Source organism: Periophthalmus magnuspinnatus, chromosome 15, assembly GCF_009829125.3.
Source record: "Periophthalmus magnuspinnatus isolate fPerMag1 chromosome 15, fPerMag1.2.pri, whole genome shotgun sequence".
NCBI lineage: Eukaryota > Metazoa > Chordata > Actinopteri > Gobiiformes > Gobiidae > Periophthalmus > Periophthalmus magnuspinnatus.
The window spans coordinates 29,075,544-29,093,941 of NC_047140.1; the positions used below are offsets into that span (position 1 = coordinate 29,075,544).

Sequence of the window (18,398 nt, forward strand, 5' to 3'; positions counted from 1 at the left end):
GAGAGAGTAGAGAGCTGGAGAGAGGAGAGAGCTGGAGAGAGGAGAGAGCTGGAGAGAGGAGAGAGGAGAGAGCTGGAGAGAGGAGAGAGCTGGAGAGAGGAGAGAGCTGGAGAGAGGAGAGAGCTGGAGAGAGGAGAGAGCTGGAGAGAGGAGAGAGGAGAGAGCTGGAGAGAGGAGAGAGCTGGAGAGAGGAGAGAGAGGAGAGAGGAGAGAGAGGAGAGAGGAGAGAGAGGAGAGAGGAGAGAGCTGGAGAGAGGAGAGAGCTGGAGAGAGGAGAGAGCTGGAGAGAGGAGAGAGAGGAGAGAGGGGAGAGCTGGAGAGAGGAGAGAGCTGGAGGACATATATTGTACTTTCTCCTGCTGTTCGATTCTGTGCAGTGATTTAAATGGACAATGATCATTTTGTCCCTGAAGTGTTTCATTTTATTAACAAATGATAAACGACGGTGTTTCACAGGTTTAAATCAGAACTATTCTGAAAAATGGACTTTTCACGGCTTTTAACGTCTTAAAGTTGTTTATTTGTATTTTCATACAAATGAATAAAAATCAGCTGCTCTCTTGTGTGATGTGCAGTTACCCACAGGGGGCGCTGTCTCTTTGTTGTGACGTTTAGGGCCACGTCGGCTCCACTGGGCAGTTTTCTAATGCAGAGGTCATTGTTTCTTTTCTTAATTGTTTTAGATGAATATTGTGATTTACAATGTGCAAATTATTAGATTTTTTGTATAAATTGTCTTAGATTATAACTATAGAGCGACACAAGCACAGTAGGGCTTTTTTTTTTTGTTTTTTTTTTTGTTTCTTTTTACATTTTCCTTATTTGCAAAACCTACACAGATTTGATGCAAAAAGTCCAGGTCCTAAACAGCTGTTAGGGATCAGGTGCTCCTGTTCAATGTTCAGCTCTCGCTCCACACTCTGCTCACTCTTCAGTTCTTGTCTATTTTCCATGTGAAAAAGTCCAGTCTCCAGACGTGTCCCGAGTCGTGTCCCTGGGTTCATGTCCTTGTCCTGAAGGTCGTGTGCTGTTTCCATTCTTCAGCAGTGTCCCACTGCTGCATCAGCATCAACACTGCAGCCGAAGCACAAATCAGACTCATATGAAGGAGATGAACACAACACTGTGACGTTTTATCACAATGAGACTAAACACAGCAAACAGCGTCTCAAGTGACCAGAGGACAACAGCTGTTTGGCTTTTGATGGAAAAATGAATATTGTGTCCTTGTTTACGTCGACCTGGCCTCGCCAAAGCACAAACACCTGTAGTCTGGGGCTGGTATTATCTCGCAGTATTCCACGGGCTGTGATTGACAGACGACAACAGCCTGCGCCGTAAACACCTGGTACATTGTAGTGGTGCTCACTATGAAAGAGTCGATGCTCTGGGGTCGGGGCTGTGGACGGGATGTTCTGGACGACCTGATGGTGGCCGAAGCTGGAGCCACGCCCTTCCTGTTGGTCCACAAACTGGTCGCTCCAAACACAGAAACATGGGACTTGCTTTTAGTATTGTAGCCTATTTATTCTTTTAATATTTTACTTTTTCAGCTAGTTTTATTCAGAGGATTTTCTTATTTAAACCTTATTTTATTGTAATAACTTCGCCGCTTTTATCGTTACACCACTATGCTCTCCCAACATTTGTTTTTTCTTGCATCATTTTAAACTTCTCCTGGCCACATGTGATCTGCAGATTTCTCCATAAACTCCAGCCTGTGACATAGCGCCCCCTGTGCCCGACGTCTTTTTACACAAACCAGGAGTAAACTGCTTTCACTTGTTTGCCGTAAATAACATGTTTGACACCAGGACCAGGTGTAAACACTGAGCACATCGTCACATATTTGAGCTTCAGAGCAAAGTCGTTAACACAAACCTCACATTGCAGAGTGGCATATCTGTTTTTCATTACAGAAAATTGTTTTGCGATGCTGAATGTCAATTACTCCATGTTTTGGCTGATCTCAAACGCTCCGTGGCTGCTGCACCTGCCTCTTTCAGACGCCGTGCTCTGATGAGTGCTGCAGGCCGTGACATTTTGATGAGGCTGTGGCTGGAGTGTGTTTCACAGACAAACTGACTATTCATCACACCTGCCAAAGATGAAATTTGTCTCTTTTCACTTTCTGCTAAATGTGTAAAAGTCTATTTTCTGAATCACCCTGGCTGTTTTTGAATTTTTTTGTTTGCGGCGTTGTCGGAGGCAGTTACGAGTTTGTGCGCTAACCCAAACAATGACTGATCTCATCTCCCGCTGCTGACAGTAAACAGCCATGCTAACGCTAGGGGCTATAGATCTAAGCTTACACACAGAGGTCAAAGTGTCAAAGTGTCACTGCAAGGTCATGTTTGTCATTTGGAGCGACTTCAGACACTTGTTGGAGTTGGTTTTCCTCTCCTGGACTCATCACCCGTTTATTTGTTTCTTGATTTGATTTGTTTCTTATTAATGTTTATATCTTGATTTACAGACGCAATAGCGAAATAAAAACACCAGGATCATGTAGAGGGTTAATACGAACATTTAAGACCAAAATGATGAGTCTGACAGCAACAGTTTGTCAGTGCAAAGTGAATTAAAGTCGCTCGAGCCGGAAGCGCGCCCATGATCACTTCCTGTTTGGAATGGGGCAGCTAGCGGGTTAGCAATGTCCATTTATATACACGGGAATCCTGTCAGACTCAAGTACTTAGGCTGCATGGGGCTGCTCAACATTTATTTTATTATGTGATGTTATTTGATTAGATTTTTTTTAATTTTATTTAATTTTATTTAATTTTATTAATTTTATTTTATTTTATTCTTATTTTTTATTTGATTGTATTATTTTTTTATTTTTTTATTCTATTTTTATTTTTTATATTTTATTTTTATTTTTAATTGTATTTTTATTTGTTTATTTTATTTATTTGTATTTTTTTATTTAATTTTATTCATTTATTTATTTAATTTTATTCATTTATTTATTAATTAATTTGGGACAATGCATGCGTGGTGGAAATCTGGAACTGTTCCTCTGTGTTTTTAAAGTCTCTGCATTTATTCTGATCTGAACCAACTGAAATAATAAATGCAGAGACACAGTTTGAAAGAGTAAGATTTTCTTCATTTGGACCAGTTCAATCTTTTCATTAGACGCCGCCCTGCCCCAGTATTTAAAGATTTTGCAGCCAAACGGTATTTATTATCTTTTTTCGCCATTTTGCTTTTACTTTATTTAGCACTTGGGGTTTCTTTCATGTGTGCCTTGTTCAAAATATAATACAAAATAAAACAAATAAGCACACAAGGCCACACAAAACATTAAAAACAGGAGCAGGAGTGAGTATAAATGTTCTTCACCACATTATTAAATTGCGATTGTGGCACCAAACCATCCAGTTTTGCTTTTCTTCCAAGTTTATTCCAATTTTGTGAAGCGAAACAGCTAAAAGCCCTTTTTTTCCCCCACCCATTCCAGTTCTGGTACGACTCGTCCCCGTGCAGTCATGTGATCTGGTATTAAATGTTCCGGTATCAACGCCTAAACGAGCAGGTGAGTCTATGATGTAGTCGTCCCTTATAGATCAATTTCACACAGGGCTGTTCTCTTATAACCCGCTTTTCCATAGAGAACACAGTGATGAGTTTCAAATCCATCACATTTTATGAAGCGAAAGAAGTGAAAAAGTGAATCCAGCGGTTTCAAAGTCGAGGCTGAAGTCTGCGAGTAGAGCACAGCCTCATAATCCAGTACGAAGAACGAAGGCTGCGTGCACCATTTCATCTGTAATTTATCGGGATACAACATTTGCTTCTGTAATAAAGTGGTAATTTTGATTTTAATCTGCTGCATAATTCCGAGATTTGTTTTTTAATAGACTCATTGTCATCAGGTAAAGCTAAGACGTTTATAAGTGTTGACTCTTTCGATCGATGTGCCATTTAGCGCAATCGTTTTTGAACCACGGACCGGAATAATGTAGGTTTTATTTTCACGGACCGGCCTTCTACGCGTGGCAAAAATGCGTTAACTATACGCTGAATCAGTTCTTCTTTCCTTCTTGCTCATGTTTGTTTCTTTCAAAAAACTCTAAATCTTATCTTTTAATCCCAGGTGCTTATTCTCCATGTACTGAAGCAGTTTTGAAGGTTTCACTGCCTCATTTGCTTTTCCCACATATTACGCAGAGCTGACTCGGCGCGTGAGAGTCACTTGTAACGACAATCCCATATTTTAAGTAGGACTCCTTACATTGTCTGTTAAATTGATCTTTCTTTTTCTTGGAGGTTGTAGTCTCTTCTGGCTCCTCAGTCGGTCTTTTCACCTTTGCAAAAAAACTCCCCAAAGACTTTTGTTTTGGCTCATTTTCACTCTACGCTCTACTTTCGTGCGTCGTGTCCGATGCGTTTTACGTGATACGTCGTCGCGGAGACAAGAGGAGATTCAGCACAGATAGAATAAACTCGCCGTTATATCAAATGGATTTCTGTGGCGATTTCCCATCAGGATTTTCATTATATATCTACGGATGGGCGAAAGTTATGTCGAAGAAGATGCAGTTTGTGATAAATTAGTTTAAATTGTTTTTGTGCGGCCCGGTAGCAAATGCGTAAGTGTATTAAGACTTGTAGCTTGGATGTTACTGAAGTGTTTATTAGAAAAGAAAAGAAAAAACATACTGATTTTTAGTTGCATTCAATGACAATTTAAGATTTTTAAGGGGATTTTGTACTTCATTAAACTCTTGCTGCAGGTTTAAAAGTGGCTGATCTGCAGAGGGAGCATCTGCAAAATAAAAAAATTAAAAAAATTAAAATGTATAAGGCTTTCTCTTAAATTACTACCAATGGGATTAATAAATATACTAAAAAGTAGCGGCCCCAAAACTGAGCCTTGTGGCACTCCTTTACTTATAGTTTGAACTTTTACTACTACTACTGGCTGGGTTCAGTTTTAAAGATAATTTTGGACCCAATTATATTTAGCATTGTTAAATCTAATCTGCTTCAGACGCTTCAAGAGAATTACAAGATCCACTGAACCAAAAGCTTGAGTCAAATCAATAAACAGAGAAACACAATCTTGTCTGTCATCAAGGGCTGTGAAAATGTCATTTAAAAACTTTTGTGGTTGCCGTGACAGTACTATGCCCTTTTCTGAAACCTGATTGATAAGACTTCAAAATGGAGCAAATCAGAATGACATTAAAGACGCTGGATTCTTCTTAGGTTTGTTTATATGAGCAGAGTCCTGGTTTAGTCCCGGTCAGAGTCCTCAGAATACTCTATTTTGAATACTGTGAATACTTTTACACCGAGTTGCATTATATTATAGCGTAAAAACATGACATATAATTCCAAAAAGTTTTATTTTTGTTGCTCTGTTTGTTATGAACTGATTTTTGTATAATTAAAGATATAAAAATCACACAAGTGCATTGCCAGAGCTGTGTTTTCATTTTTTCCTCACTATTATTGTGCAGTTCAAAGCTGAAACTGCCCGATCGAGTACCTCCAAGTTTTCCTTTAATTTTAAAAACATCCAGAATACGTCTTTATACATCTATACAGTTACTTTATCCCACAGCTAACAACAACTAGCGCGCTAACCATGATCTGTGTAAAGAAGTGGACTAAGGGAGTGTGACGTTACCCGTAGCTGTATCTTGATTTACAGACGCAAAAGCGAAATAAAAACCCCAGGATCATGTAGAGCGGGTTAATACGAACGTTTAAGACCAAAACGACGAGTCTGACGGCAGCAGTTACGCAGAGAGGAGCGACAGGTTTTGAATAGAAAGTGAACTGGTGAGGCTTTTATTTATTCAACATAAGTGACATTATAATAATTGTGACAGACCTGCTCTAGACTCAGTGTGGATTATGAGTCAAGTGTCTCTATTTTTAACCAATTTGATACCTGTTAACAATAAAGAAGGGAATATATTGTCATTTGTTTAGCCAAATTAAGAAAAAATTATTTTATTGTGATAATCAAAACCACAGATTAAATGTTCACTTTTTCATATTTATAATCTGTGTATAGTTCATTTTGTTTTTGAAAGGTGAAAGCCAGTTGCAATAAAAAGTAAAAAAAATAATTAAATAGCTCATGTGCATTTAATATTAATGCTTCAAAGAATGATCAGAGTGAATGTTCGGCCCCCGCAGCTTTTCACCTCACCGAATCTGGCCCTCATTGCAAAAAGTTTGGACACCCCTGATCTACACCAAACTTATTTTTACTAAACATCAACCTGTCCAGGGACGACAGGTGGAAATTTGTACTTTAGCTATAACCCGGCACCAAACATCTTTCCTGTTTTTTAAGGTCTTGTGTTGTTGTTGTTGTGCACTGTCCCTGTTCAAATAAAAGTACACCACACCATACTTCCTGGTCTCATTTTGACTCCAAGAGCTGCTTTTACCCCGGGATACTTGAACTCCTCCACTTGAAGAGGGAACTGAGTCTAAAGGCGAAGCTTTCGATTTAACGGTCAATCTACGTTCCTACCCTCAGCTATGTTCATGCGCTCTGGGTAATGACCGAAAGGACAAGATCGCGGATACAAGCGGCCGAAATGAGCTTCCTCCGCGGGGTGGCCGGACTGGACGCTCCCTTAGAGACAGGGTGAGGAGCTCGGAGTAGAACCACTGCTCCTACACGTCGAGAGGAGTCAGCTGAGTTGTTTCGTACGTCTGTTCAGGACACTTACCTTGGGAGGAGGCCCCGGGGAAGATTCAGGACATGCTGGACTGACTATGCCTCTGGGCTGGCCTGGGAACGCCTTGGGGTCCCACCGTAGCAGCTGGAGGACGTGTCTGGGGTGAGGGAAGTCCGGGAGTCCCCGCTTAGGCTGCTGCCCCCTGGATAAGAGGAAGAAAACGGACGGATGGAGCTGCTTTTACAATATGCTGAAGCAAAAACACTTATCAAACAGAATACAGCCCTTTTAATTAACTTTTTGAGATTTTGCACTAGAGAAATATTATAATGGCCTGTAGATTCAGTTTTGGTTTGAGGCAGAAATTTGCTGTTTAATGTTTTCTTTTAATTAAGACTTACACATCTCCACTCCGCCTGCGCTCCTCGTGGTGAATGCGTTGGATTTAATTACCTCCTCTGTATTTCACGGCTCCTCCACCAAAAACCGCCGCCCGAACCCTTGAACCCCGTCCACGCGAGAGACGCTCCAAACCTGGACGTGGGATCTGGGTTTCTGTCTCCGCACACACACACAAAGCTCCGGTCTCCAGAGGGGGGCTGTTGGTTGGCAGGCGATCCCAGTTGTCGTCACTGTTCCTGGGGTTGCCTGAGGGACAATCTGGCTTTCCTGGAAGATGCTCGACTGGAGGCACATCAGAGCTGGCGCGAAAGAAACGAGAACATGGCATGAGTTTGAGAGCAGACAGGGCCAAATTAGCAAGAGATGAACAATGAAACAGGAGACGGTTTGGAGCGAGTTAGCGGGAAGGAGCGCGCAAATGTCGGCTAATGCTATTATGTCTGAAAAGTGATGTTAATGGAAAAACTGTCGGAAAGTATGATGGAAAAAGTAGGGAGCACTTTGTTATAGCTGCAACTTAATTAGACTCAATAATGAACAAAGACTTAATTCATAATGGAAAAGAAAAACTGTTTATTAAAAATGATTCAGACTCATGATCAAGGTTGAGGTAAGATTCAAATCCCGCTCTCGACATAAACATCGTTCGTTGAGTGGTCAGATCCATTGACCCACAAGTTGGCGGTGCGATTTTAGCTTCCACAGATTAATGTTGTTTTTTGTTGTTGTGTCCTTGGGCAAGACACTTAACCCCCCTTTACAAGTCTCAATCTTTTTTGCTTTTAATAGAATATCTGTTCATTATTAACAGTGATGGGAAGAATACTTTGAAAATGAGGGTTAAGACAGCTGCACTAAACCAGGACTAAACCGGGACTGAACCAGGACTAAACCAGGACTAAACCAGAACTAAACCAGGACTAAACCGGGACTGAACCAGGACTGAACCGGGACTAAACCAGGACTAAACCGGAACTGAACCAGGACTGAACCAGGACTAAACCAGGACTAAACCAGGACTAAACCGGGGCTGAACCGGGACTGAACCGGGACTGAACCGGGACTGAACCGGGACTGAACCAGGAATAAATCAGGAATAAATCAGGAATAAATCAGGACTAAACGGGACTAAACAGGACTAAACCAGGACTAAACCGGGACTGAACCAGGACTAAAGCAGGACTAAGCTAGGACTGAACAGGACTAAACCAGGACTAAACCAGGACTGAACTGGGTCTAAACCGGGACTGAACCAGGACTGAACCAGGACTGAATTAGCACTAAATCAGGACTAAACCGGGACTGAAACAGGACTAAACCAGGGCTAAACCGAGGCTAAACCGAAGCTGAACCGGGACTACACTGGGACTAAACACTTTGAATTACTTTGTGTATGAATTGTGCTGTACAAATAAACTTGCCTTGAAAATGTATTTAGTTATACAATACCTGAATACCTGCATTCAGATGTATTTTGTAGAGTATTCCGTTACATGGGTCAATCAGAGTACTGCATTTTGAATACTGTGAATGCATAATATTATAGTGTAAAAACATGACATATAATGATAAAAAGCTTTATTTTTGTTGCTCTGTTTGTTATGGATTTATTTATGTATAATTAAAGATGGAAGGGCTGTGTTTTTTTCATTTTTTCTCACTATTTCTGTGCAGTTCAAAGCTGAAATTGCCTGATCCGGTACCTCCAAGTTTTCGTTTGATTTTAAAACCATCCAGAATACGTCGTTATACATCTATTCAGCTACTTCCCAACACTGATTAGCAATGAAGTCTATTTACGGCTAATTAAAGCGAGGTTAGAGTCGTGACACAAAAATAAATACATACATTGTGAGAAAACGACACCAATGATGTTTTGTTTCCTCCGTCTACGGATTGATTGGGTTTGTAATGTCCGTCGATATGAACAGGACCTGTGGGAAATAAGCACCTCATAAAAGACATCAGTGAGCGCTCCCGTCACATACACTCATTAGAAACGCTCAGAACAACTCGTTTACTGTCACATTATCAACACGTGACGAGCTCTGACAGGAAAAAAACAAACAAAAAAACTTCACTTCAGATTATCAAACGTCAAACGCATCGTCACATCGGCGTTTAACGTTTTTGACAGGTGAGTTTACTGTTGTAATATCAGCGGTAAATACGTGATTTAATTAGAGGAGAACAGGGAGATTGTGAGAATGAAGAGAATCGCTGTGTTCAGGTGAAGAGGATAAGAATCTGCATCGCGTGACAAGATAATAGAACGAGAAAGACGACATGGCTCAGTGCTTTGTTCCTCCAAAACAAACAAACCCCCCTCCACTACCACCACCACCACCGCACCGATGTGAATCTGTCTTTATCAGAGATTGTTTATATAAATGGACACAGCTAACATCGAAACAGGAAGTGATCAAACTCGTCATTTTGGTCTTAAATGTTCGTATTAACCCGCTCTACATGATCCCGGTGTTTGTATTTCACAGATGGGTTTAAATCAAATCTAACTTTAAGTAAAGGAGCACCACAAGGCTCAATTTTGGGCCCGCTACTTTTTACTATATGTAATAAATCCATTTTGTTTTTATTTCGCTATTGTGTCCGTAAATTAAGATATGAACATTAATAACAGACCAGACAAATCAGGTGCCTTCTTTCCCAGAGGACACTCCCGCTAGCGTTAGCAACAGGTTTGATTGACAGCGTCGTTAAACCAGCAGTGTGAGCAGGAAAGGGTGTTAGCTTCAACAGCCTCGCTCCGGATTGGCTCTTCGGTTGCTATGATACTCATGGTCGGAATCGCAAATAGTGAATTAACTCATGAATAAAACCTGACTGGAGTACAGTTGTCCCTCACGGATTTTTTTTACCGCAATTTCACATTTTTTTTTTTTTTTTTTTTTTTTACAGCGTCTGAACGTGCATTGTGTCCTGCGTCCTGATTGGCTGTTGGACTGTAGACCATTGTCCATCAGTCTCCTCCGTGCCGTGTCTCCTGTCCAGTACAGAATGTGTTCAGACAAATTTACATAAACGTTGGATCGCAGTGTGACTCTGAAGTGCTGTATGTTTGCAATTTGTTTTCTCCCCGACAAAACCCACAATGTCGATGAAACGTTCTGCACCGACAAAGACGCCTACGAAGGTTTGAACTTTGAGAGTGTTTAAACGAGAGAGAAATGTGAGAAAATGTTAACACCTGTGTGAGAAAAGTGTATAAAGTGTGTGGGGAGGGGTTTTACAGACAAAAACATATAGAATAACTGTAAAAAAATAAAGCTGATACTTCGTGGATTTCGCCTATTGCTGGTTATTTTTTAGAACATAATCCCCACGATTGATTGAATAAAAATGAAAAAATCTCACTTAAACTTTGCTTCTTGTCTCCATGGAAACATAACTTCAGTATTACAGTGTGGAACATAATGAGGACACAGTCAAGACGGTTCTTCATCATGTAATTTGGCTTTAACTGCACAGTATTAGTGAGAAAAAAAACACAGCTCTTACAGTGCGTCTTTAGTCTGTGTGTGTGTGTATGTGTGTCGGGGGGGGGGGGGGGGGGGGGGGGGCGTGCGTGTGACTTCCTGTCTCTAATTGGACATAAATGCATAACAAACAGGCCGACACAAATACAGCTGTGTGTAATTATATGTCATGTTTTTACACTATAATATGATGCAACCCGGTGTAAAAGTATTCCAAGTATTTAGACCACAGTACTCTGATTGGCCCGTGTAATAGAACATTTATTCTGTAATTAAAGATATTTTCAAAGTATTTCTGAGTTTAGTGGTGATGGACCCTGTTCCTTAAGCTGACACAGCTTCTTAAATTGTCCGTGTTTTACAGTGTCACTTATACTGGCGTACATGTGTGTGTGTGTGTGTGTGTGTGTGTGGGTGTGTGTGTGTGTGTGTGTAAGGCAAGGTAGGTTTATATGTACAGCACAGTTCGTACAAAGGGTAATTCAAAGTGCTTTACAGAATAAAATGACATTAAAATACAATCACAATACAACAAATAAAAACACAAATAAAAACACATAATCATCAAAATTAACATAAAAGGAGAAAAGTGCAGAATAAAACCCTTTCAGTCACATGCAGCTAAACAGAACTGTTAGAGCCTGGAGTCTTCTCACAACTTCAGTCTTACTCAGAAGTCCAGGTTTAGTCCAGGTTTAGTCCAGGTTTAGTCCAGGTTTAGTCCAGGTTTAGTCCAGGTTTAGTCCAGGTTTAGTCCAGGTTTAGTCCAGGTTCAGTCCAGGTTCAGTCCAGGTTCAGTCCAGGTTCAGTCCAGGTTCAGTCCAGGTTCAGTCCAGGTTCAGTCCAGGTTCAGTCCAGGTTCAGTCCTCAGAGTGTGAGATAGTTCATGTGGCTCTAACATGGCATGTATAAAGTACTTCCTGGTTCTAGACCTGAGCACAGGACACATGTGTGAAGTACTTCCTGGTTCTAGACCTGAGCACAGGACACATGTGTGAAGTACTTCCTGGTTCTAGACCTGAGCACAGGACACATGTGTGAAGTACTTCCTGGTTGTAGTCAGGACCCAAGCAGCAGTGTTCTGGATGTACTGTTCTGTATTGAGGCTCTTTTGGAGAGTGTATGTGCCTTATATAATATTGAGTATTATGAAAAATAAATTAAATTGAAAGTATTCTTCCCATCACTGAACATGACTCTCCTACAGACGTTCATGTAAACTCCCTGAGCCGCTGTCGGGCCCAGGGTCATGAGACGTGTGACATTTGTATGAGGCTGGTGTCAGGATGTGCAAAGGGTGTGAACACAGATACATTCTCCAAACACAACACTGGTTTGTGACGATGACAAAGATGATCTGAAGCTTCACACTGATCTCTACATTCACACTCCAACCCGAGCATCCATCTGTGATGATGCACTCACATGCTTCATATAACTCCACCACTAAAGCTGCCACTGAGTCTATTTCCCCTGTGGTTTGTACTGAACGCACACTTCACTAATAATAATAATAATAATAATGCACTGGAATTATAGCACCTTTCAAGACACACAAAGAGCTTTACATTGTGCTATTCACTATACTCTGTCAAGGTTTTTTTTTTTTTTTTACTACTTTTTCCATTTTATATACACACATAAGACATCAAATATATGAAGCAAGATATATGGAATTGTGTAGTAAAGAAAAAAAAGTTAAATAACTAAATATTTTTCAACACAGCAAAAGTGTCTATTTTGAGGATTTTAAGTAAATATATATATATATATATATATATATATATATATATAAAAATTAGAATTATTTAACTTTTTTTCTTTGTTTTTATTTTATTTATAATATATATTTGTTTAATATATATAATCCTTTTGTCTGTTAGGCATTATTTTATATATTAATAATACTATTTTTTTTTATTAATATCTTTTTTATTATTACTATATGTATATTTTTTATACATTTTGTTAAAGTGTTTTTATGTTTTTCTTCATATATGCCCACTAAAAGGGGATCTCAGGGAAAACCGGCGGTACAATAGACCAGTGAGACCGGACTGGATTTTAAAGCGACACATTATGGTAGGTAGCTGGTAATTACTTGGGGTTTAAAAAGCAAGGACAAAATTTTAATCAAACTAACTTGTACAACTGCAAATGAGATCAACACTCAACACAAAAATGTATCACACAAAATCACTCACTTTTTTCCTTTACTACATACTTCCATATGTATTACTTCATATATCTGATGTCTTCTGTGTGTATATAAAATGTAAAAAGCAGTAAAAATAATGAAAAAAAAACATAGAAATGAGAGGGTGTAGTGTAAAACGGCACAGCACACTCAAGTGACACATGTCCAAACCTTATTATTTACATTTTGTTCAATAGTTTTTGTTCGATCGTTGATTTATTTCTGTTTTGGTTGATAGTACACTGGTGGTCGCGGTGGGACAGACTGACAGAAGCGAGGCTGCCAATCTGTGCCATTGACCACCAACACATACCAGATTTATAAACGACAAGGAGGGTGAAGTGTCTTGCCAAAGGACACACTCGACCCACTGCAGCCACACTGTATAAGACGTAATTGAAACAAGTGAATGTACTAAATACTATACGTTTGTGAGTCATTTATCGTTGTCTGATTTGTGTCTGTACATTTTTCATTTCACTTTTTATGCATTTATCCTGCAAAAAGTACATTTATAATACACCAGAACGGCACAAAACTCTTACGTTGCAAAAACTGCCAATCTGCCTGGTGAGAATTTAATATCAAGAAGCAAATATTAGCAGAGGCTGAAGTCCGAGAGAGAAGAGACAAACAGTGAAGTGACAGGCCTCTGCTGCAGTAAAAATGTGAAGAAAATCATCAGAAAAATGCAGTTAAACAACATCCAACAGAAGGTTTAGTTTGTTTTCATGCCTGACGGTTTGGACTGCTCACTAGCGCCTCACAGTGGTGAAGTGATGTTGCCGTGTTGTGTCCGTTCAGCTGATTTAAACAGGTTTTGGTGCTGTCTTTCTAAAGGTAGAGGCGGGACAACAGCGCCATCTGCAGTCCGGCTTCTTCAGGACAGTATCCGAGGTGTGTGAGAGTGAAAACACCCCCTCGTCCCGGTTTAACGTCCCTCCTTATGGTCAGGTATGCAAGAAAATTAACTAAACTTTGATCTGGGAAAAAAAAATCTACTGAAATGAATCCAAAAGAGTGGTTATTACAGCTAAAATGGACGACGATTACATCACAATGTGCTAAAGATTCATGACAACAAACCCAGACAGTATCACCACTGTCATATCCTCTCCAAATATGGTTTTCTAAATTTCGATAATCTGCTAATATATGCAAACATCTGTCTACTATTTAAAATTATTCATGGTATTGCTAGTCCTCTACTAAGACGATTTGTCTCACTGAGTTTGATAAATGAGATTATAACATGCACAGGTTTTCAAAAGTTTGCACGTGACAAAGAAATGGCAAATATGAAAGCAAATTTGCACTTGTTAGTGAATGTGTGAAAGAAAGAGGATTTGTGTATCTGAAATTGAGTGATTGTGTGTGTGTGTGTGTGTGTGAACTGAATGTTTTTATAAATGTCGTATTTGAGGGGGGAGATGTGTCATATTTGATGTATGTACCGTATGTTTACGCGTCTTTCATCCACTACATCAGGGGTGTCCAAACTTTTTCCATCGTAGGCCACATACTGAAACATATTTGAAGCTGAGGGCCATAGTCCAGTGTCGATGCAGAGAGTCAAACGGTGCATTTAACCCACAGAACATGGCCCACAGAAACAGAGAAAGTGTCAGCATCACCTCCAGTCTCTCTCTCTAAAACCTTCAAATCAGGCTAGAAATCCAGGGGTAATAATGGACTCAGACTTGAACTTTAACAGCTACATCAAATCAATAACATCTGCAGCTTTTTACCGTCTAAAAACACGTCAAAAATCAAAGGTAAACTGTCAAAGTCAGACTTACAGAGACTTATCCGGCATTTGTCTCCAGTAGGTTAGACGACTGTAACGGCCTGCTCACTGGCCTCTGCAAACGAGCCTTAAGACAGAACAGGACATCCAGAACACTGCTGCTCGGGTCCTGACTAGAACCAGGAAATACAAGCACATAAGTCCTGTGCTCAGGTCACTGGCTCCTGTAGCTCAAAGAATAGACTTTAAAGCAGCTCTGCTCGTGGCCTAGGTCCAAAGTACATCTCCCACATGTTAGTGCCATATGACCCATCTCACACTCTGAGGACTTCAGGGACCGGCCTCCTGCTGGTGCCCAGAGTCAGGACTAAACATGGGGAATCAGCGTTTAAGTTTTATGCAGCTAAAACCTGGAACATTCTTCCTGAAGATGTGAGACAGGCCTCTACTTTGACAATATTTAAATCCAAGCTCCAAACGGTTCTGTTTAGCTGTGCATACGACTGAAAGGTTTTTATCCTGCACTCTTCTTTTTTAATGGTAATTTTATGATGACAAAAGAAACATGGACTGATGGACTTTTATTAGACATAGTAAAGTGACAGGAAAGTATTTGAGAAGTGACAGGAAAGTTTTTTGTAAAGTAATGGGAAAGTTCTTAAACTGAGCAAGACAGTGTTTAAAGAGTGAGAGAGAGAGTTTTTAAAGGGGCAAACGAGTGGGTGAGAGAGCTGCAGATTGGGTGATTATTTATGTTTTGATTTGTGTGATTTTAATGTCTTTCTTATTCTGTAAAGCACTTTGAATTACCTCGTGTACGAATTGTGCTGTACAAATAAACTTCACTTGCCTTAACACAAGTTTGACAGTGACATTTTACCTTAATAAGACTTGGAAGATTATTTTTAGGTCTGTGTCACAACGTAATGTGATGTTATTCAGGTTATAGAGGTAGAATCGCTTCAATTTGTACTAAAAAATTCTTCTTGATCAAATGGGCTCGTTTAGAAGGAGACATAAGGGCCAACAACCAACCCTGACCTACACCAAACTGTTACTCTGACTTAACATCAGCCTGTCCAGGAACGACAGGTGGAAATTTGTTTTTTTTTTAAGGTCAATGTATTGTGCATCGTCCATATCATATAAAAAAAAAAGACGACTCAAAAGACACAACTCTGAGCGACTGGGCTGAAGTGTCATGAGAAGGTTAAGGAATTTTTTGAGGCTGTAAACATCATTATCCAAACGTTTATCAAATAAATTGCGAAAAAATAACCAAAAAAACAATGTGTAGATCCGATACAAAAACGCAGAAACAAAGTAAAATGGTAAATTGCCCAAGAATACAACGTCAGTATTTGTAATAATCATTTCCAATAAAGTGATTATTCCAGCTAAAATGGCCGACAGTTACGTCACAAGAAATGACGACAACTCAAACGACACAACTCTACGTGATTGGGCTGAAGTCTCATGAGAAGGTTATGGATTTTTTTGAGGCTGTAAACGTCATTATCAAAACATTTGCTACATAAATTGCGAAAAAAATGACAAAAAACAATATGTAGACCTGATAGAAAAAAGCTAAAACGAAGTAAAATGGTAAATACGAGGTGAGTTAAGCATCTCACCCAAGGATACAACATCAATATTCATTTGTGGGAGCTGAAATCAAATGAAATTAATCCAATAAAGTGGTTATTACAGCTAAAATGGCCAACAATTACGGCACAAGAAATGATGACAACTCAAACGACACAACTCTACGCGATTGGACTGAAGTCTCATGAGAAGATTAAGGACTTTTTGAGGCTATAAACATTACCAGAGCGTTTATCACAAAAAAATGACAAAAACCCCAATGTGTAGACCTGAAAAAAGCAGAAACAAAGTAAAATGGTAAATCGTCCAAAGAATACAACGTCAGTATTCATCTGTAGAAGCTGGAATCGCACCACCAACCTGTAGGGCAACGGATCCGACCATTCTACCAAAGATGACGTTTATGTCGAGAGCCAAACCTTCGGATCAATGTGCAAACGCTCTACCAACTGAGCCCCGCTGAGCTCGCCAATAAGTGTCACTTGCAGAGAATACAGTTTTGGTTTCAGCCTGTCTGGTTTCATTTTTCTTTTTTTTTTCTTCTCAAATCCATCCAGAAGTTCAAAAGTTTAAGAGAACTGAGATACTTTGCACTTGACGAGGTTATGAAAGGCTCCAGAGAGTGTGAGTAACAGCTTCAGTGACCAATTACCATCAAGTCTATTCAGCATTCAGAAAAGCCACTGTGGAGCTTTTCTCCTTTTCAAAACATGACGGGGACAAAACAGATATGTATTTTTGTTGATTTTTTCATACTCAAGTGCATTCGTTTTTGCACCAGGGTGAATGGAACCTGAAGAATAGAGTTGGACAATGAACCACAGCTTTGATAATATTGTTTTTAGTGATATCAGGGGTTTTGTTGATGCTTTATACTGGAAAAAAGTCTGATATTTTAGCATCTACGCAGCCCCAGGATCTGTGTGTCCATGTGTTTGTCGTCTGCTTTATTTTTTTTACAATTATTCTCTATGTTTTTGTCTGTAAAACCCCTCACCACACACTTCATTTTCTCACATTTCTCTCTCGTTTAAACTCTCTCAAAGTTCAAACCTTCGTCGGCGTCTTTGTCGGTGCAGAACGTTTCGTCGACATTGTGGGTTTTGTCGGGGAGAAAATGAATTGCAAACGTACAGCACTTCAGAGTCACACTGCGATCCAACGTTTATGTAAATTTGTCTGAACACATTCTGTACTGGACAGGAGACACGGCACGGAGGAGACTGATGGACAATGGTCTACAGTCCAACAGCCAATCAGGACGCACAACACAATACACGTTCAGATGATGTAAAAAAGCATGAAAAATTGCTCTAAAAAATCTGCGAAACAGCGAGACTGCGAAAGGTGAACTGCAATATGGCGAGGGACAACTGTGCAACAAATGAAAACATAAATAATCATAAAAGATAACCTTTCAGTCACATGCACAGATAAACAGAACCATTTGGAGTCTGGATTTAAACATTGTCAAAGTCGAGGTCTGTCTCACATCTTCAAGAAGAATGTTCCAGGTTTTAGCTCCAGAAACCTTTTGATTATTATATACAGATGAAATAATAAATATTCCAAATAATTCTCCAAATAAATAGACTGGGGCCTTGGAGTTCAACTGGAGGAGCAGAAGGACGTGTCTGGGGTGAGGGAAGTCTGGGAGTCCCTGCTTAAACTGCTGCACCCGCGACACGGCCCCGGATAAGAGGAAGAAAATGGATGGATGGATAAATAAAATGGGGCAACAGATGAAGGCTGTTGTTGTGTCCTTGGGCAAGACACTTAACTCCCCCTCGCCCCCAGTGTTTGTGTACCCTGGTGTATGCATGTGTGTGTGAACATGTGTGTGTGAACATGTGTGTGCAGGGCCGGTTCAGCCTATAAACAGACTACGCAGCTGCTTGGGGCCCCGAGGTCAGCAAGGGGCCCCCCAAGACCCCACACATTTATATTGAAAATAATATGATAAATACATTTTTATTGAGCACAGGGCTTGTGTGTTTACAGCAGATTAAATATCCCTCTCAAAGGATTACATCTGTTTTATATCTATAGTGGTAAAATATCTGCTGCTCTACGTTTGTTTTTGAGTCGGGCAGAGGTGAGGGCAGCTCTGTGTTTACACCAGAGCAAGGACCCGACATAATGTAAATGTAAGTCCACTGTCGCCAACTGGAACACATTAAAATCCACTGGAAACTTGTCTAGAATTTAAAAATATCTTGACCCTCCCCTTATATGTTTGTGTTCTGTTCTTGTGACTGTGATAGTTGTGATGTTCTGGATGTTTTCAGTCTGATGTT

The 18,398-nt window shown here is 40.0% G+C and overlaps 1 protein-coding gene across 1 annotated transcript in view; it reads right to left on the minus strand.

Moving 5' to 3' along the window:
- Positions 1-10,294: 10,294 nt before the first annotated feature.
- Positions 10,295-18,398, minus strand: part of LOC117382622 (myelin and lymphocyte protein-like) — a 199,993-nt gene continuing 191,889 nt past the window's right edge. Inside the window, exon 5 of the transcript XR_008648967.1 lies at positions 10,295-10,327. The gene's annotated coding sequence lies outside the window, so the exon portion shown is untranslated. The remainder of the gene's footprint in view (positions 10,328-18,398) is intronic.